We start from the raw sequence: 20,985 nt of genomic DNA on the forward strand, positions 1-20,985 counted from the left end.
TTAGAGAGAGAGAGATGTAGAGAGAGAGAGAGAGAGAGCTGTAGAGAGAGAGAGATTTAGAGAAAGATGTAGAGAAAGAGAGAAATGAACGAGAGATGTAGAGAGAGAGAAACATGTAGAGAGAGATTTAAAGAGAGATGTAGAGAGATGTAGAGAGAGAGATGTAGAGAGAGATGTAGAGAGAGATTTAAAGAGAGATGTAGAGAGATGTAGAGAGAGAGATGTAGAGAGAGATGTAGAGAGAGATGTGTAAAGAGATGTGTAGAGATTTAGAGCGAGATGTAGATAAAGGGAGAAATGTAGAGAAAGATAGAGAGATGTAGAGAGAGATGTGTAGAGAGATGTGTAGAGCGATGTGTAGAGCGATGTAGAGAGAAGTAGAGAGAGATGTAGAGAGAGATGTAGAGAGAGAGAAACATGGAAAGAGAGAGATTTCGAGAGAGATGTAGAGAGAGAGATTTAGAGAAAGATGTAGAGAAAGATGTAGAGAGAGAGAGATGTAGAGCGTTGTAGAGATGTAAAGAGAGAGATGTAGAGAGAGATGTAGAGAGAGCGATATAGAGAGAGAGATTTAGAGAAAGATGTAGAGAAAGATGTAGAGAGAGAGATGTAGAGAGATGCAGAGAGAGATGTAGAGAAATATGTACAGAGATAGAGAGAGGGACAGAGAAAGATAAAACGTGTGCGAGAGAGAGAGAGGTAGAGAGAAGTAGAGAGAGAGAGAAACATGGAGAGAGAGATGTAGAGAGAGAAACATGTAGAGAGATGTAGAGCGAGAGAGAGAGAGAGATGTACAGCGAGAGAGAGATGTAGAGAGAGCGAGATGTAGAGAGAGAGAGATGTAGAGAGAGAGATGTAGAGAGAGAGATGTAGAGAGAGATGTGTAGAGATTTAGAGAGAGAGAGAGGGAGATGTAGAGCGAGAGAGAGAGAGAGATGTAGAGAGAGAGAGAGAGAGAGAGAGATGTAGAGAGAGAGAGATGTAGAGAGATGTAGAGCGTTGTAGAGATGTAGAGAGAGATGTAGAGAGAGCGATGTAGAGAGAGATTTCGAGAGAGATGTAGAGAGAGAGATGTAGAGAGAGCTTTCGAGAGAGATGTAGAGAGAGATGTAGAGAGATGTAGAGAGAGATGTAGAGAAATATGTACAGAGATAGAGAGAGGGACAGAGAAAGATAAAAAAGTGTGCGAGAGAGAGAGGTAGAGAGAAGTAGAGAGAGAGAAACATGGAGAGAGAGAGATGTAGAGAGATGTGTAGAGAGATGTGTAGAGATTTAGAGAGAGAGAGAGAGGGAGATGTAGAGCGAGAGAGAGATGTAGAGCGAGAGAGAGATGTAGAGAGAGATGTAGAGAGAGAGATGTAGAGAGAGAGCTTTCGAGAGAGATGTAGAGAGAGAGATTTAGAGAAAGATGTAGAGAGAGAGATGTAGAGAGATGTAGAGAGATGTAGAGCGAGAGAGAGATGTAGAGAGATGTAGAGCGTTGTAGAGATGTAGAGAGAGATGTAGAGAGAGAGATGTAGAGAGAGAGCTTTCGAGAGAGATGTAGAGAGAGAGATTTAGAGAAAGATGTAGAGAAAGATGTAGAGAGAGAGATGTAGAGAGAGATGTAGAGAGATGTAGAGAGAGATGTAGAGAAATATGTACAGAGATAGAGAGAGGGACAGAGAAAGATAAAAAAGTGTGCGAGAGAGAGAGAGGTAGAGAGAAGTAGAGAGAGAGAAACATGGAGAGAGAGAGATGTAGAGCGAGAGAGAGAGAGATGTACAGCGAGAGAGAGATGTAGAGAGAGCGAGATGTAGTGTCTCCTGAGTGGCGCAGTGGTCTAAGGCACTGCATCGCAGTGCTAACTGTGCCACTAGAGATCCTGGTTCGAATCCAGGCTCTGTCGCAGCTGGCCGCGACCGGGAGACTCATGGGCGGCGCACAATTGGCCCAGCGTCGTCCAGGGTAGGGGAGGGAATGGCCGGCAGGGATGTAGCTCAGTTGATAGAGCATGGTGTTTGCAACGCCAGGGTTGTGGGTTCGATTCCCACGGGGGGCCAGTATAAAAAATATGTATTCACTAACTGTAAGTCGCTCTGGATAAGAGCGTCTGCTAAATGACTAAAATGTAAATGTAAATGTATGTAGAGAGAGAAACATGTAGAGAGATGTAGAGAGAGAGAGAGAGAGAGAGATGTACAGCGAGAGAGAGATGTAGAGAGAGAGAGAGAGAGATGTACAGCGAGAGAGAGATGTAGAGAGAGCGAGATGTAGAGAGAGAGAGAGAGCGATGTAGAGAGAGATGTGTAGAGATTTAGAGGGAGATGTAGAGCGAGAGAGAGAGATGTAGAAAGAGAGAGATGTTGAGAGAGAGATGTAGAGAGAGATGTAGAGCGAGAGAGATGTTGAGAGAGAGATGTAGAGAGAGAGATGTAGAGCGAGAGAGAGAGATGTAGAAAGAGAGAGATGTTGAGAGAGAGATGTAGAAAGAGAGAGATGTTGAGAGAGAGATGTAGAGAGAGAGATGTAGAGCGAGAGAGAGAGAGATGTAGAAAGAGAGAGATGTTGAGAGAGAGATGTAGAGAGAGATGTAGAGCGAGAGAGATGTTGAGAGAGAGATGTAGAGAGAGAGATGTAGAAAGTAGTAGAGAGAGAGAGAAACATGGAGAGAGAGATGTAGAGAGAGAGATGTAGAGAGAAGTAGAGAGAGAAACATGTAGAGAGAGATGTAGAGAGAAGTAGAGAGAGAGAAACATGGAGAGAGAGAAGTAGAGAGAGAGAGAAACATGGAGAGAGAGAGAGATGTAGAGAGAGATGTAGAGAGAGAAACATGAAGAGAGAGATGTAGGGCGAGAGATTTACAGCGAGAGAGAGAGATGTAGAGAGAGCGAGATGTAGAGAGAGAGAAACATGGAGAGAGAGAGATGTAGAGAGTAGTAGAGAGAGAAACATGTAGAGAGAGATGTACAGAGAGAGAGAGAGATGTCGAGAGAGAGACGTGTAGAGAGCGATGTAGAGAGAAAGATGTAGAGAGAGCGAGATGTAGAGAGAGAGATGTAGAGAGAGATGGGTAGAGAGAGATGTAAAGAGAAATATGTAGAGAGAGATGTAGAGAGAGATGTGTAGAGAGATAGATTTTATGTATTTATTTTAGTCATTTAGCAGACGCTCTCATCCAGTGCGACTTACAGGAGCAATTAGGGTTAAGTGCCTTGCTCGTGGGCACATCGACAGAGATGTAGAGAGAGAGAGGTGTAGAGAGAGATGTAGAGAGAGATATAGAGCGAGAGAGAGAGAGAGAGATGTAGAGCGAGAGAGATGTTGAGAGAGAGATGTAGAGAGAGAGATGTAGAGAGAGAGATGTTGAGAGAGATGTAGAGAGAGATCTAGAGAGAGAGATGTAGAGAGAGAAATGTAGAGAGAGAGATGTGTAGAGAGAGATGTAGAGAGAGATGTATAGAGAGAGATGTAGAGAGGGAGATGTGTAGAGAGAGATGTAGAGAGAGAGATGTAGAGAGAGAGATGTAGAGAGGGAGATGTGTAGAGAGAGATGTAGAGAGAGAGATGTAGAGAGAGAGATGTAGAGAGAGAGATTTAGAGAGAGATGTAGAGAGAGATGTAGAGAGAGATCTAGAGAGAGATGTAGAGAGAGATATAGAGAGAGATGTAGAGAGAGATGTAGAGAGAGAGAGATGTATAGAGAGAGATGTAGAGAGAGAGCTGTAGAGAGAGAGATGTAGAGAGAGATGTAGAGAGAGATGTAGAGAGAGATGTGTAGAGAGATGTGTAGAGAGATTTAGAGAGATGTAGAGAGAGATGTGTAGAGATGTGTAGAGAGAGATGTAGAGAGAGAGATGTAGTGAGAGAGAGAGGTAGAGAGAGAGAGATGTAGAGAGAGAGAGATGTAGAGAGAGATGTAGAGAGAGATCTAGAGAGAGATGTAGAGAGAGATCTAGAGAGAGATGTAGAGAGAGATGTAGAGAGTGAGATGTATAGAGAGAGATGTAGAGAGAGAGCTGTAGAGAGAGAGATGTAGAGAGAGATGTAGAGAGACAGCTGTAGAGAGAGATATGTAGAGAGAGAGATGTAGAGAGAGATGTAGAGAGAGAGATGTAGTGAGAGAGAGATGTAGAGAGAGAGAGAGAAAGAGAGAGGTAGAGAAAGAGAGAGGTAGAGAGAGAGAGAGGTAGAGAGAGAGATGTAGAGAGAGAGAGAGAAAGAGAGAGGTAGAGAAAGAGAGAGGTAGAGAGAGAGAGAGGTAGAGAGAGAGAGAGAGAGAGAGAGAGAGGTAGAGCGAGATGTGTAGAGAGGGAAGGTACTCAGGGAGTATGCTAATTTGGTATAGAGCAGACCTACCTCACTCTATTAAATTATTTAAAACAGGAACATTTTACATTTGGCTAGAAATTCAAACGCAAATGAACTCAACAGAGAAAAAAGTCATCCTGTGTGCTACCTAAATGCCCCTAATAGAATCCCCATTATTTAATGAAGACAGCTTCTCCATCCTGGAGGGGGAAATCAACCATTTCCAGACCCAGGGACATGTACTAGTCTATGGTGACCTAAATGCCAGAACTGGACAAGAACCTGACACCCTCAGCACACAGGGGGACAAACACCTACCTGAGGTGAAAGCATTCCCTCCCCCATATGCCCCCCTAGGCACAACTACGACAACATAACCAACAGAACACGCTGGGTCTGTACATAGTCAATGGTAGGCTTCGAGGGGACTCCTATGGTAGGTACACCTATAGCTCATCTCTTGGCAGTAGTACTGTAGATTACTTTATCACTGACCTCAACCCAGAGTTTCTCAGAGCATTCAGCCAGCCCTATCAGATCACAGCAAAATCACAGTCTACTTGAACAGAGCAACACTCAATCATGAGGCATCAAAGCTAAAGGAACTGAATAATATTAAGAAATGCTATAGATGGAAGGAAGGAGTAGTAGTGTGGAAACCTACCAAAAAACTATTAGGCAACAACAAATTAAATCTGTTCTAGACAACTTCCTGGACAAAACGTTCCACTGTAATAGTGAAGGTGTAAACTTGGCAGTAGAAAACCTAAACAGTATATTTGACCTCTCAGCTTCCCTATCAAATCTAAAAATGTCAAGCAGACAACCTAAGAAAATTAACAACAATGACAAATGGTTTGATGAAGAATGCAAAAACCTAAGAAAGAAATTGAGAAACCTATCCAACCAAAAACATAGAGACCCAGAAAACCTGAGCTTACGCCTTCACTATGATGAATCACTAAAACAATACAGAAATACACTACGGAAAAAGAAGGAACAGCATGTCAGAAATCAGCTCAATGTAATTGAAGAATCCATAGACTCTAACCACTTCTGGGAAAATTGGAAAACACTAAACAAACAACAACACGAAGAGTTATCTATCCAAAACGGAGATGTATGGGTAAACCACTTCTCCAATCTTTTTGTCCCTATAACAAAGAACAAACAGCAAAAAAATATACATGATCAAATACAAATCTTAGAATCAACTATTAAAGACTACCAGAACCCACTGGATTCTCCAATTACATTGAATGGACTACAGGACAAAATACAAACCCTCCAACCCATAAAAGGCCTGTGGTGTTGATGGTATCCTACATGAAATGATAAAATATACAGACCACAAATTCCAATTGGCTATACTTAAACTCTTTAACATCCAATTGGCTATACTTAAACTCTTTAACATCATCCTCAGCTCTGGCATCTTCCCCAATATTTGGAACCAAGGACTGATCACCCCAATCCACCAAAGTGGAGACAAATTTGACCCCAATAACTACCGTGGGATATGCATCAACAGCAACCTTGGGAAAATCCTCTGCATTATCATTAACGGCAGATTCGTACATTTCCTCAGTGAAAACAATGTACTGAGCAAATGTCAAATTGGCTTTTTACCAAATTACCGTATGACAGACCATGTATTCACCCTGCACACCCTAATTGACAAACAAACAAACCAAAACAAAGGCAAAGTCTTCTCATGCTTTGTTGATTTCCAAAAAGCTTTTGACTCAATTTGGCATGAGGGTCTGCTATACAAATTGATGGAAAGTGGGGTTAGGGGAAAAACATACAACGTTATAAAATCCATGTACACAAACAAGTGTGCGGTTAAAATTGGCAAAAAAACACACACATTTCTTTCCACAGGGCCGTGGGGTGAGACAGGGATGCAGTTTAAGCCCCACCCTCTTCAACATATATATCAACGAATTGGCGAGGGCACTAGAACAGTCTGCAGCACCCGGCCTCACCCTACTAGAATCTGAAGTCAAATGTCTTCTGTTTGCTGATGATCTGGTGCTTCTGTCACCAACCAAGGAGGGCCTACAGCAGCACCTAGATCTTCTGCACAGATTCTGTCAGACCTGGGCCCTGACAGTAAATCTCAGTAAGACAAAAATAATGGTGTTCCAAAAAAGGTCCAGTTGCCAGGACCACAAATACAAATTCCATCTAGACACCGTTGCCCTATAGCACACAAAAAACGATACATATCTCGGCCTAAACATCAGCGCCACATTTAACTTCCACAAAGCTGTGAACGATCTGAGAGACAAGGCAAGAAGGGCCTTCTATGCCATCAACAGGAACATAAAATTCGACATACCAATTAGGATCTGGCTAAAAATACTTGAATCAGTTGTAGAACCCATTGCTCTTTATGGATGTGAGGTCTGAGGTCTGCCCCCACCCCGTTAAAATCTACAACCACCCAAAAGGAAGCGATTCCCAAACCTAACATAACAAAGCCATCACCTACAGAAAGATGAAGCTGGAGAAGAGTCCCCTAAGCAAGCTGGTCCTGGGGCTCTGTTCACAAACACAAATAGACCCCACAGAGCCCCAGGACAGCAACACAATTAGACCCAACCGAATCATCAAAACAAAAAGACAATTACTTGACACATTGGAAAGAATTTACAAAAAAACTGAGCAAACTAGAATGCTACTTGGCCCTAAACAGAGAGTACAAATGGCAGAATACCTGACCACTGTGACTGACAAAAAATTAAGGAAAGCTTTGACTATGTACAGACTCAGTGAGCATAGCCTTGCTATTGAGAAAGGCTGCCGTAGGCAGACCTGGCTCTCAAGAGAAGACAGGCTATGTGCCCACTGCCCACAAAATGAGGTGGAAACTGAGCTGCACTTCCTAACCTCCTGCCAAATGTATGACCATATTAGAGACACATATTTCCCTCAGATTACAGCGATCCACAAAGAATTTGAAAACAAACCCAATTTTGATAAACTCCCTTATCTACTGGGTGAAATACCACAGTGTGCCATCACAGCTGCGAAATTTGTGACCTGTTGCCACAAGAAAAGGGAAACCAGTGAAGAACAAACACCATTGTAAATACAACCCATATTTATGTTTATTTATTTTCCCATTTGTACTTTAACTATTTGCACATTGTTACAACACTGTATATAGACATAATATGACATTTGAAATGTCTTTATTCTTTTGGAACTTTTGTGAGTGTAATGTTTACTGTTAATATTTATTGTTTATTTCACTTTTGTTTATTATCTGTTTCACTTACTTTGGCAATGTTAACACACGTTTCCCATGCCAATAAAGCCCTTAAATTGAAACTGAAAAATGAATTGTAGAGAGAGAGAGAGATGTAGAGAGAGAGAGAGATGTAGAGAGAGAGAGAGAGAGATGTAGAGAGAGAGAGATATATATATAGAGAGAGATGTAGAGAGAGAGAGAGAGAGATGTAGAGAGAGAGAGAGAGAGAGAGAGAGAGAGACAACATACCCTGCAGGTTCCTCCGTGCTGGCACTGGTCTTTGCAGTCGTTGAGATCTACAAAACAAAAGATAATGTATCATGTGTAAGACAAGTTATCTACTAGCATGTATTAAACATGATAATCAAGTTTGTCTGTGATAATGTAGTAATGAATCTGTTCACCCTCTAAAAAATAAGTACCCCCCAAAATAAATGTTCACTCTATTCCTTATATAGTGCATTACCCATTATGGTCAAAAGTAGTGCACAAAAAAATGGAAAAGGGTGCTATTTGGGACACATAGTGTAGGATCATTTACACTATTCTGCAGTTAAGCATTACACTGTCCTGACAGACACAGAGAAGACAGGTGTTCAGAACAGTCTTAGTTCTACTCACTGATGTCACAGTTCAGCCCCGTCCAACCAGCGACACACTCGCAGAAGTATCCACCAATCAGGTTGCGGCAGGAGTTGGCGTTGACACAGGGCTTGCTGTCGCATTCGTTGGCATCTGGAGAGGAGGCGGGTAAATAACACGGCATGGTTAGAGTGAAGACAGGCAAAAATAATGATTATACTTATGAGTCCACTTCCTACACTCGATGTTCATTAAGTACTATGTTATAGTGAAAGACACAGTGAATGAAGGCAATAGAGAAATCCATCTGAGAAAACAAGACAAAACGAGGTTGAAGAGGAGTGTAGAGAGAACGAGAGAGAGAGAGAGAGAAATAAATACAACCCATATTTATGTTGATTTATTTTCCCATTTGTACTTTAACTATTTGCACATTGTTACAACACTGTATATAGACACAATATGACATTTGAAATGTCTTTATTCTTTTGGAACTTCTGAGTGTAATGTTTACTGTTAATATTTATTGTATGCAATGTTAACACACGTTTCCCATGCCAATAAAGCCCTTAAATTGAATTGAAATTGAATTGAGTGTGTAGAGAGAGAGAGAGAGAGAGAGAGAGAGAGAGAGAGACAGAGAGACAGAGAGAGAGAGAGAGAGAGAGAGAGAGAGAGACAGAGAGAGAGAGAGAGACAGAGAGAGAGAGAGAGAGAGAGAGAGAGAGAGAGAGAGAGAGACAGAGAGACAGAGAGAGAGAGAGAGAGAGAGAGAGAGAGACAGAGAGAGAGAGAGAGAGAGAGAGAGAGAGAGAGAGAGAGAGAGAGAGAGAGAGAGAGAGAGAGAGAGAGAGACAGAGAGAGAGAGAGAGAGAGAGAGAGAGAGAGCACCATCAACAAAAACGGAAGGGATCTGTTGCAGCTCTGTCGAAGTCTGGGTTTGTACTTTGTCAATGGTAGGTTACGGCGGACTCTTTGGGGAGATTCACCTATTGCGCACCTCTTGGCCACAGCACAGTAGACTATATGATTACAGACTGACCCTTTCTCTCTCAGCTCATTCACCATCAAGCCACTAACACCTCTGTCTGATCACAGCCAAATTACCTTGTTCCTCAAAAGAACAGACATGGAAACAACCACACGTTCACAGCCCAGTAAGCTGTACAACATCAGAAATTCATACAGATGGGCTCAAAACAGCACAGAAGAATACCAGAAAGCAACCAGTAACCAAAATATCCAAACACTCTTAGATAAGGGTGGTCCTCCCTCTGGAGTCTCTGGCCCACGGGCTCTTCCATAAGCTGGGCAGCTGCCTGGGGGGCACGTGTATAGGCTACGCTGTGGTCGTCCCTACCAGCTACAGCAGCCCAGACGGCCAGGTTGTTGAGGTTGAACAGCGTGCAGCGCCTCTTCTCCCACCACATGATGGAGACGTTTGGTGACCTTGGAGGCCCTGCAGGCCAAGCTCAAGGCCTTCCTGGAGCTGCGCACGGCTAACGGGCCCCGCCATGATACATACGTGGTGTTCTACAGCGGGCATACGCAGCGCACCGGGACCTGGCCACTGGCAGGAGGAGGCTCTCTGCGTCTGGAGCAGCTGCTGGAGTGGTGGAAGGAGAAGAACAGCGGCTTCTGGGTAAAGGGGGTCCGCAGGATGGAGGGAGTCTACGTGGCCGTGTAAGGGGCCGAGCTCGCCCCCGCCGGTCACAACGAAGGTGTGGACGCCCCCCGCCTCGGGGACTTCACCTCGGAGTGGGTGGAGTTCAACTGCAACCCGGACAGCGCCACCCAGTGGTTGGAGAAGGACAGGATGGTGGTGGCGGCCTACGGTGTGTCGAAACACTGGAGCGACTACACGCTCCATCTTCCCACAGGGAGCGACGTGGCCTGGAAGACCCACTTCCCCCAGGCTACCTATCCTCTGGAAGACCCACTTCCCCCGGGCTACCTATCCTCTGGAAGACCCACTTCCCCCGGGCTACCTATCCTCTGGAAGACCCACTTCCCCCGGGCTACCTATCCTCTGGAAGACCCACTTCCCCTGGGCTACCTATCCTCTGGAAGACCCACTTCCCCCGGGCTACCTATCCTCTGGAAGACCCACTTCCCCCGGGCTACCTATCCTCTGGAAGACCCACTTCCCCCGGGCTACCTATCCTCTGGAAGACCCACTTCCCCCGGGCTACCTATCCTCTGGAAGACCCACTTCCCCCGGGCTACCTATCCTCTGGAAGACCCACTTCCCCCGGGCTACCTATCCTCTGGAAGACCCACTTTCCCCGGGCTACCTATCCTCTGGAAGACCCACTTCCCCCGGGCTACCTATCCTCTGGAAGACCCACTTCCCCCGGGCTACCTATCCTCTGGAAGACCCACTTCCCCCGGGCTACCTATCCTCTGGAAGACCCACTTCCCCCGGGCTACCTATCCTCTGGAAGACCCACTTCCCCCGGGCTACCTATCCTCTGGAAGACCCACTTCCCCCAGGCTACCTATCCTCTGGAAGACCCACTTCCCCCAGGCTACCTATCCTCTGGAAGACCCACTTCCCCCAGGCTACCTATCCTCTGGAAGACCCACTTCCCCCAGGCTACCTATCCTCTGGAAGACCCACTTCCCCCAGGCTACCTATCCTCTGGTGCACCACCTCCAACTGGTGCTGTGGGCTCAACCTCCTCTGGCTGTGTGGAGTGTGTCTGAGGTGCTTCAGGCGATTCAAACTGGGCTGGTTCCCTCCCAATATACTGGACACGGGACAGGGCATCAAACTGGTCCACTCATAGACTGAGCTGTGTGTCTATCTGGGAGATCACTTGCCTGACCACTCACCCTGAATTGAATTCCTCTGCTCTATCAAATCGCTACATACATTCAGACTGAAACTGCCATCCTGGAAGTTGTTTGTGTGACTTCAAAAACAAATTCATCAGTGATTGGATCGTCTATAACAAAATCTAACCATTCAGAGAATCAAAGTTGGTCCCATTGGTTTCTGGGATCAATCAGATCGGTCAGATTGTGTTCGGATTCTAGAAATCGTCGAGGAGGGAGGCAAATCCAGACTCATCGTGGAGAAGAAACGTCAGTTGGCCGGAGCAATGTGGATGGGTAGCCAGGTGTTTCAGCAGGTAGCTTAGCGGTTAAGAGTGTTGGGCCAGTAACCGAAAGGTTGTTGGTTTGAATCCCCGAGCCGACTAGGTGAACAATCTGTCGATGTGCCCTTGAGCAAGGCACTTAACCCTAATTGCTCCTGTAAGTCGCTCTGGATAAGAGCGTCTGCTAAATGACTCAAATGTAAATGTAAGATAACTTATCCACTCACAGTAAAGAAGGGATCAATCTAGCAGTAAAAAACATCTACTATATATTCAGGCAAATGGCAAAAGAACTGAAGTTTATAAAAAAATAAATTTAAAAAAGACCACAGATGACATCATCAACTGGTTTGATGCAGATTGTAAAATTATAAGGAAAAAAACTTAGAACACTATCAAACCAAAAGCACAGAGACCCAAATAATGGTGAATTACGCCTTCATTACTGTGAGTCTTTAAAACTCTATAAACGTAGACTCAGAACCAAAGCACAGTACAACAGCAAGCAACTGACACTAATTGAGGAATCCATAAACACAAACAACTTCTGGCAAAATTGAAAACAAATAAATAAATATAGGAATTAGTGATACAAAATGGTGACATATGGACAACCAATTTTAAAGCACTCTACAACACCGTTCAAATTGACACAAACGCAGAACAATGCCAAATTCATGAGGCGCTGAATGGATTAGAAAGAGCTATAAAGGACAATCGAAATCCACTGGACAACTTTAGGCCCTCAAATTTAAAAAAGCATGCAGACCTGATTGCATCCTAAATGATATGCTCAAATTAACTAGTGTAAAATGTAAATTGGCTAAATTAAAACGGTTTAATTTGATCCTGAGTGTAGGTTATTTCCCTGACATCTGGAATCAAGGACTCATAATTTGACCCTAACAATTCCAGAGGCATTTGTGTGAACAGTAACCTGGGAAGGTTTTCTGTAGTATTATACATGTTAGAGTTCTAAACTTCCTTAATAAGCTTCAATGTCTTGAGTAAAAGCCAGATTGGATTTATACCAAAACATCGCACGACCGATCATATTTACACCCTACACACCTTGATAGATAAACATGTCCACCAAAATAATACCAAAATGTCCTCTTGCTTTATCGACTTCCAAAAAGCATTTGATTCTATTTGGCATACAGGACTGTTCTACAAAGTTATTGAAAGTGGTGTAGGGGGTGAAAACATATGACATAACTAAATCAATGTATACTGGCAATACGTGCAGCATCAAAATTGGCAAGAAAATAACATCATTCTTTAACCAGGGGCGGGGCCTTCGCCAGGGTTGCAATCTGAGCCCTGCACTCTTCAATATTTACAACAACGAATTGGCCACTATTCTAGAAAAATACTCAGCTCCTGGTGTTAGTCTCCACAATTCAGAGGTTAAATGCCTGCTCTTGGCAGATGACCTGTGCCTGCTGTCACCCACAGCACATGGCCTACAGCAGAGCCTGGACCTGCTAGAGCAGTACTGACAGACCTGGGCCCTGGCAGTAAACCCACAGCACATGGCCTACAGCCGAGCCTGGACCTGCTAGAGCAGTACTGACAGACCTGGGCCCTGGCAGTAAACCCACAGCACATGGCCTACAGCAGAGCCTGGACCTGCTAGAGCAGTACTGTCAGACCTGGGCCCTGGCACTAAACCCACAGCACATGGCCTACAGCAGAGCCTGGACCTGCTAGAGCAGTACTGTCAGACCTGGGCCCTGGCAGTAAACCCACAGCACATGGCCTACAGCAGAGCCTGGACCTGCTAGAGCAGTACTGTCAGACCTGGGCCCTGGCACTAAACCCACAGCACATGGCCTACAGCAGAGCCTGGACCTGCTAGAGCAGTACTGTCAGACCTGGGCCCTGGCAGTAAACCCACAGCACATGGCCTACAGCAGAGCCTGGACCTGCTAGAGCAGTACTGTCAGACCTGGGCCCTGGCAGTAAACCCACAGCACATGGCCTACAGCAGAGCCTGGACCTGCTAGAGCAGTACTGACAGACCTGGGCCCTGGCAGTAAACCCACAGCACATGGCCTACAGCCGAGCCTGGACCTGCTAGAGCAGTACTGCCTGACCTGGGCCCTGGCAGTAAACCCACAGCACATGGCCTACAGCAGAGCCTGGACCTGCTAGAGCAGTACTGACAGACCTGGGCCCTGGCAGTAAACCCACAGCACATGGCCTACAGCAGAGCCTGGACCTGCTAGAGCAGTACTGACAGACCTGGGCCCTGGCAGTAATCCCCAAAAAGACTCAAATAATGATTTTCCAGAGAATATCCAGATCTCAGGGAATTAGACCAAAGTTCTCAATTGGAACAAAATATATAGAGTACTGCACACACTACAATTACTTAGGTTTAAAAATAAGCTCAACTGGACACCTTAATGATGCAGTGAATGAACTGAGAGAGAAAGCACGCACGCAGGGCATTCTACGCCATTAAAAGACAAATTCAAATTGAAATACCTATTAAAATTTGGCTAAAACAAATTGAATGTGTAATTGAACCAATTGCACTTTATGGCAGCGAGGTGTGGGGTCCACTTGGAAAACAAGATTTGACTAAATGGGACAAACACCCCATTGAAACCCTGCATGCAGAGTTCTGTAAGATTCTCCTACATGTCCAGAGGAAAACTACAAACAATGCATGCAGGGCAGAATTAGGCCAATATCCACTAATAATAAAAACTCAAAAAATAGCAATTAAGTTTTGGAAACATCTAAAATACAGTGACCCCCTCTCATATCATTACCAAGCCCTGCAATGCCAAGAGCTGAGCAAAGAAAAGAGTCCCCTCATCCAGCTGGTCCTGGCGCTGAGTTCACAAACCTGTTCTACTAACACACTGAAGCCTCAGGACCAGAACATCCAATCAATCAGAATAAACCAAATTACAACACAGTCAAAAGAAAACTACATTGCTTATTGGGAAACACAAGCACAAAGTTAAATGCAGTGCTATCTGGCCCTAAATTGACAGTACACCATGGCAAACTATTTGACCATGGTTACTGATCAAAACCTTAGAAAAACCTTGACAAAGTACAGGCTCAGTGAGCACAGCCTTGCCATTGAGAAGGGTAGACACAGGAAAACCTGGCTCCCTGTAGAGGAAAGGCTGTGCAACCACTGCACCACAGCAGAACCTGAGACAGAGCTGCATTTCCTGACAAAATGTCAAAAATATAAAACAATTAGAGAGTGTCATTTCCCAAAATTTGAAACCGTTTTTCAAGGTATCAAAGACCTCTCTGATGAGAATAGGCAACCCGTCCTGTTGGGGGAGGACACAGAGAGCTGTGGGTTGGCAGAGCACTACATTGCTGCCTGCCATAAGATGAGGGACAGTGTCTGACAGACCAACCAACCTGCACATGTCCTCTATATTGATATTGTTCAATGGTTATTTTGACCCATGGTTATTGTTGTTAATGTTGTCCCGTTGACAATATTGATTATTATTATTTTAATTATGTTAATAATGTAAATATCCAAAGTAAGCTTTGGCAATATGTACATTGTTACGTCATGCCAATAAAGCAAATTGAATTGAATTGAATTGAGAGAGAGTGTAGAGAGAGAGAGAGAGAGAGAGAGAGTGTAGAGAGAGAGAGAGAGTGTAGAGAGAGAGAGAGAGTAGAGAGAGAGAGAGAGAGAGAGTAGAGAGAGAGAGAGAGAGAGAGAGAGTAGAGAGAGAGAGAGAGAGAGACAGAGAGAGAGAGAGAGTAGAGAGAGAGAGAGTGTAGAGAGAGAGAGAGAGAGAGAGAGAGAGAGAGAGAGAGAGAGAGAGAGAGAGAGAGAGAGAGTGTAGAGAGAGAGAGAGAGACAGACAGAGAGAGTGTGTAGAGAGAGAGAGACAGAGAGAGAGAGAGACAGAGAGAGAGAGACAGAGAGAGAGTGTAGAGAGAGAGAGAGAGAGAGACAGAGAGAGAGAGAGTGTAGAGAGAGAGACAGAGAGAGAGAGAGAGAGAGAGAGAGAGAGTGTAGAGAGAGACAGAGAGAGAGAGAGTGGAGAGAGAGAGAGAGAGAGAGTAGAGAGAGAGTGGAGAGAGAGAGTGTAGAGAGAGTGTAGAGAGAGAGAGAGTAGAGAAAGAGTGTAGAGAGAGAGAGAGAGAGAGAGAGAGAGAGAGAGAGAGAGAGAGAGAGAGAGAGAGAGAGAGAGAGAGAGAGAGAATGTGTGTATCTCACCTATGCGACAGGTCTTGCCGGTCCACTGAGGTGGACAGTGACACTTATAAGCATTAACCAGATCCTGGCAGGTCCCGCCATGGTTACAGGGGTTAGGAGAGCACTCATCAACATCTAGGAGACAGTAAAGATACATTAATGAATGTGTGTGTGTGTGTGTGTGTGTGTGTGTGTGTGTGTGTGTGTGTGTGTGTGTGTGTGTGTGTGCGTGTGTGTGTGTAGACTTACTGATGCTACAGGAGAGTCCGCCCCAACCCGCTCCACACACACAGTCATAACCCTGACTGGTCTCAACACAGCTCCCTCCATTAGAACAGGGGTTGGACAGACATGCATGCTCCGCTGTGGGGTGGGGACACACAGGGTTACATACGCACACGCTGGGAGAGACTGATTGGCCGATGGTAGCTGAGAGAAATGGGAGGAGAGAGCTAATATTGTGTATAAGAGGTCATACAATACGTTTTGTAGTGATTCCTATGTTGTTGATGTAAATAATATTTCTTGGTCCGTGGTATGTAATGAGGAGCAAACAGATGTTGCACTTGACACATTTATGAAATTGCTTATTCCAGTTACTAATAAGCACCCATTAAGAACATGACTGTAAAAACGGTTAAATCCCAGTGGATTGATGAGGAATGTAAAAATTGTATGGTTGAGAGGGATGAGGCAAAAGGAATGGCAAATAAGTCTGGCTGCACAACCGATTGGCAAACGTTTTGCAAATTGAGAAATCATGTGACTAAACTGAATAAAAAGAAGAAGAAACTACACTATGAAACAAAGATAAATGACATAAAGAATGATAGTTAAAAGCATTGGAGCACCTTCAATGAAATGTTGGGAAAAAAGGCAAACTCAGCTCCATCATTCATTGAATCGGATGGCTCTTTCATTACAAAACTGAATCATATTGCCAACTACAGTGGGGGAAAAAAGTATTTAGTCATCCACCAATTGTGCAAGTTCTCCCACTTAAAAAGATGAGAGAGGCCTGTAATTTTCATCATAGGTACACGTCAACTATGACAGACACAATGAGAAAAAAAAATCCAGAAAATCACAGTTGGATTCTTTATGAATTTATTTGCAAACTATGGTGGAAAATAAGTATTTGGTCAATAACAAAAGTTTCTCAATACTTTGTTATATACCCTTTGTTGGCAATGACACAGGTCAAATGTTTTCTGTAAGTCTTCACAAGGTTTTCACACACTGTTGCTGGTATTTTGGCCCATTCCTCAAATCTCCTCTAGAGCAGTGATGTTTTGGGGCTGTCGCTGGGCAACACGGACTTTCAACTCCCTCCAAAGATTTGGAGATCTGGAGATCTGGAGACTGGCTAGGCCACTCCAGGACCTTGAAATGCTTCTTACGAAGCCACTCCTTCGTTGCCCGGGCGGTGTGTTTGGGATCATTGTCATGCTGAAAGACCCACCATGTTTCATCTTCAATGCCCTTGCTGATGGAAGGAGGTTTTCACTCAAAATCTCACGATACATGGCCCCATTCATTCTTTCCTTTACACGGATCAGTCGTCCTGGTCCCTTTGCAGAAAAACAGCCCCAAAGCATGATGTTTCCACCCCCATGCTTCACAGTAGGTATGGTGTTCTTTGGATGCAACTCAGCATTCTTTGTCCTCCAAACACGACGAGTTGAGTTTTTACCAAAGAGTTCTATTTTGGTTTCATCTGACCATATGACATTCTCCCAATCCTCTTCTGGATCATCCAAATGCACTCTAGCAAACTTCAGACGGGCCTGGACATGTAGTGGCTTAAGCAGGGGGACACGTCTGGCACTGCAGGATTTGAGTCCCTGGCGGCGTAGTGTGTTACTGATGGTAGGCTTTGTTACTTTGGTCCCAGCTCTCTGCAGGTCATTCGCTAGGTCCCCCCGTGTGGTTCTGGGATTTTTGCTCACCGTTCTTGTGATCATTTTGACCCCACGGGGTGAGATCTTGCGTGGAGCCCCAGATCGAGGGAGATTATCAGTGGTCTTGTATGTCTTCCATTTCCTAATAATTGCTCCCACAGTTGATTTCTTCAAACCAAGCTGCTTACCTATTGCAGATTCAGTCTTCCCAGACTGGTGCAGGTATACAATTTTGTTTCTGGTGTCCTTTGACAGCTCTTTGGTCTTGGCCATAGTGGAGTTTGGAGTGTGACTGTTTGAGGTTGTGGACAGGTGTCTTTTATACTGATAACAAGTTCAAACAGGTGCCATTAATACAGGTAACGAGTGGAGGACAGAGGAGCCTCTTAAAGAAGAAGTTACAGGTCTGTGAGAGCCAGAAATCCTGCTTGTTTGTAGGTGACCAAATACTTATTTTCCACCACAATTTGCAAATAAATTCATTAAAAATCCTACAATGTGATTTTCTGGATTTTTTTCCCTCAATTTGTCTGTCATAGTTGACGTGTACCTATGATGAAAATTACAGGCCTCTCTCATCTTTTTAAGTGGGAGAACTTGCACAATTGGTGGCTGACTAAATACTTTTTTCCCCCACTGTACTTAATGATTTTTTCCATTGGCAAGATTAGCAAACTTAGGCATGACATGCCAGCAACAAACACTGACACTAAACATCCAAGTATATCTGACCAAATTATTAAAGACAAGAATTATAATTTTGAATTCTGTAAAGTGAGTGTGGAAGAGGTGAAAAAAGTATTGTTGTCTATCAACAATGACAAGCCACCGGGGTCTGAAAACATGGATGGAAAATTATTGAGGATAAACATAACAATGGTCATTATGGCCAAACAGTTATATTTTTGTTTCATCAGACCAGAGGACATTTCTCCAAAAAGTACATCCACAGGTACACCTCCAATTGACTCAAATGATGTCAAATAGCCTATCAGTAGCTTCTAAAAAAAATTGAATTTTCCAAACTGTTTAAAAGGCACAGTCAACTTAGTGTCTGTAAACTTCAGACCCACTGGAATTGTGATACAGTGAATTATAAGTGAAGTAATCTGTCTGTAAACAATTGTTGGAAAAATGACTTGTGTCATGCACAAAATAGATGTCCTAACCGACTTGCCAAAACTATAGTTTGTTAACAAGACATTTGTTGAGTGGTTGAAAAAACAGTTTTAATGACTCCAACCTAAGTGTATGTAAACTTCCGACTTCAACTGTACTTGTCTAACAGAACACAGAGAGTGTTCTTTAATGGAAGCCTCTCCAACATAATCCAGGTAGAATCAGGAAGGCAGCTGTCTAGGCCCATTACTTTGGCTTTGAGTAAAGCCAGTGTGTCTATGTATGTGGATGACTCAACACTATACACGTCAACTACTACAGCGACTGAAATGACTGCAACACTTAACAAAGAGCTGCAGTTAGTTTCAGAATGGGTGGCAAGGAATAAGTTAGTACTGATTCTGTAATGAATGCATTGTAATATTTTTTACAATTGTATAACAGCCTTAATTTTGCCGGACCCAGGAAGAGTAGCTGATGCCTTGGCAGCAGCTAATGGGAATCCATAATAAATACAAATCCACTCAGCCAATCAGTACACCCCCTACACCCCCTGAATCCACTCACCCAATCAATCAATCAATACACCCCCTGAATCCACTCACCCAATCAATCAATCAATACACCCCCTTAATCCACTCACCCAATCAAATCAATCAGTACACCCCCCGAATCCACTCAATCAATACACCGCTTGAATCCCCTCACTCAATCAATAAATCTGTAAATCCCCTCACTCAATCAATACGCCCCCTGAATCCACTCACTCAATACGCCCCCTGAATCCACTAACTCAATCAATACGCCCCCTGAATCCACTAACTCAATCAATACGCCCCCTGAATCCCCTCACTCAATACGCCCCCTGAATCCACTAACTCAATCAATACGCCCCCTGAATCCCCTCACTCAATACGCCCCCTGAATCCCCTCACTCAATACGCCCCCTGAATCCACTAACTCAATCAATACGCCCCCTGAATCCACTAACTCAATCAATACGCCCCCTGAATCCCCTCACTCAATACGCCCCCTGAATCCCCTCACTCAATACGCCCCCTGAATCCCCTCACTCAATCAATACGCCCCCTGAATCCACTAACTCAATCAATACGCCCCCTGAATCCCCTCACTCGATCAATACGCCCCCTGAATCCCCTCACTCAATACGCCCCCTGAATCCCCTCACTCAATCAATACGCCCCCTGAATCCACTAACTCAATCAATACGCCCCCTGAATCCCCTCACTCAATACGCCCCCTGAATCCCCTCACTCAATACGCCCCCTGAATCCCCTCACTCAATCAATACGCCCCCTGAATCCACTAACTCAATCAATACGCCCCCTGAATCCCCTCACTCGATCAATACGCCCCCTGAATCCCCTCACTCAATACGCCCCCTGAATCCACTAACTCAATCAATACGCCCCCTGAATCCACTAACTCAATCAATACGCCCCCTGAATCCCCTCACTCAATACGCCCCCTGAATCCACTAACTCAATCAATACGCCCCCTGAATCCCCTCACTCAATACGCCCCCTGAATCCCCTCACTCAATACGCCCCCTGAATCCACTAACTCAATCAATACGCCCCCTGAATCCACTAACTCAATCAATACGCCCCCTGAATCCCCTCACTCAATACGCCCCCTGAATCCCCTCACTCAATACGCCCCCTGAATCCCCTCACTCAATCAATACGCCCCCTGAATCCACTAACTCAATCAATACGCCCCCTGAATCCCCTCACTCGATCAATACGCCCCCTGAATCCCCTCACTCAATACGCCCCCTGAATCCCCTCACTCAATCAATACGCCCCCTGAATCCCCTCACTCAATCAATATGCCCCCTGAATCCCCTCACTCAATCAATACGCCCCCTGAATCCCCTCACTCAATCAATACGCCCCCTGAATCCCCTCACTCAATACGCCCCCTGAATCCCCTCACTCAATCAATACGCCCCCTGAATCCCCTCACTCAATCAATACGCCCCCTGAATCCCCTCACTCAATCAATACGCCCCCTGAATCCCCTCACTCAATACGCCCCCTGAATCCCCTCACTCAATCAATACGCCCCCTGAATCCCCTCACTCAATCAATACGCCCCCTGAATCCACTAACTCAATCAATACGCACCCTGAATCCAATCACATTGATTTTATATCCAGCCTAAAACCCCAAAGGGCCCCTTGTTTTAACATTTATTTATATTTGTATTTTATTTATAACATAATAATAAAAAAATCCCCATACAAATCCGTCAGTTTAAGCTAGCTGTTTTCTTGCATTGGTGCATTTCAATCCACCGCATCTGCCTATGAAACACTTCCGCATCTGCAGTGGAAGGTGACAGCTAAAGCTGTGTTTGTCAGACTCGTCTGAAGTCGAAGGTGACAGAGCTAAAGAAGCGTCTTGGGACTCGATCTGCCAACTTCTGTCTGTAGCGTCCGAACAGTTAAGGCTGTTAAAATTAAGGGAAATATATATGGAGACTGTTTAGTGACAAAAATAAGGGGTTAAA

General features: G+C 44.6%; 1 pseudogene across 1 annotated transcript in view; it reads right to left on the reverse strand.

Annotated features, from left to right (window-relative positions):
* LOC311114472 (protein jagged-1b-like) overlaps nt 1-20,985 on the reverse strand; it is a 100,275-nt pseudogene that overhangs the window by 2,691 nt on the left and 76,599 nt on the right. Inside the window, exons 8-11 of the transcript in view lie at nt 15,680-15,793; nt 15,452-15,565; nt 8,171-8,284; nt 7,804-7,845 (exon numbers count right to left, since the gene is read on the reverse strand). The product of the transcript in view is annotated as a protein jagged-1b-like (transcript). The remainder of the gene's footprint in view (nt 1-7,803; nt 7,846-8,170; nt 8,285-15,451; nt 15,566-15,679; nt 15,794-20,985) is intronic.

The sequence above is a fragment of the Coregonus lavaretus genome (genome assembly GCF_964263955.1).
Source record: "Coregonus lavaretus genome assembly, contig: HAP1_SCAFFOLD_737, whole genome shotgun sequence".
NCBI lineage: Eukaryota > Metazoa > Chordata > Actinopteri > Salmoniformes > Salmonidae > Coregonus > Coregonus lavaretus.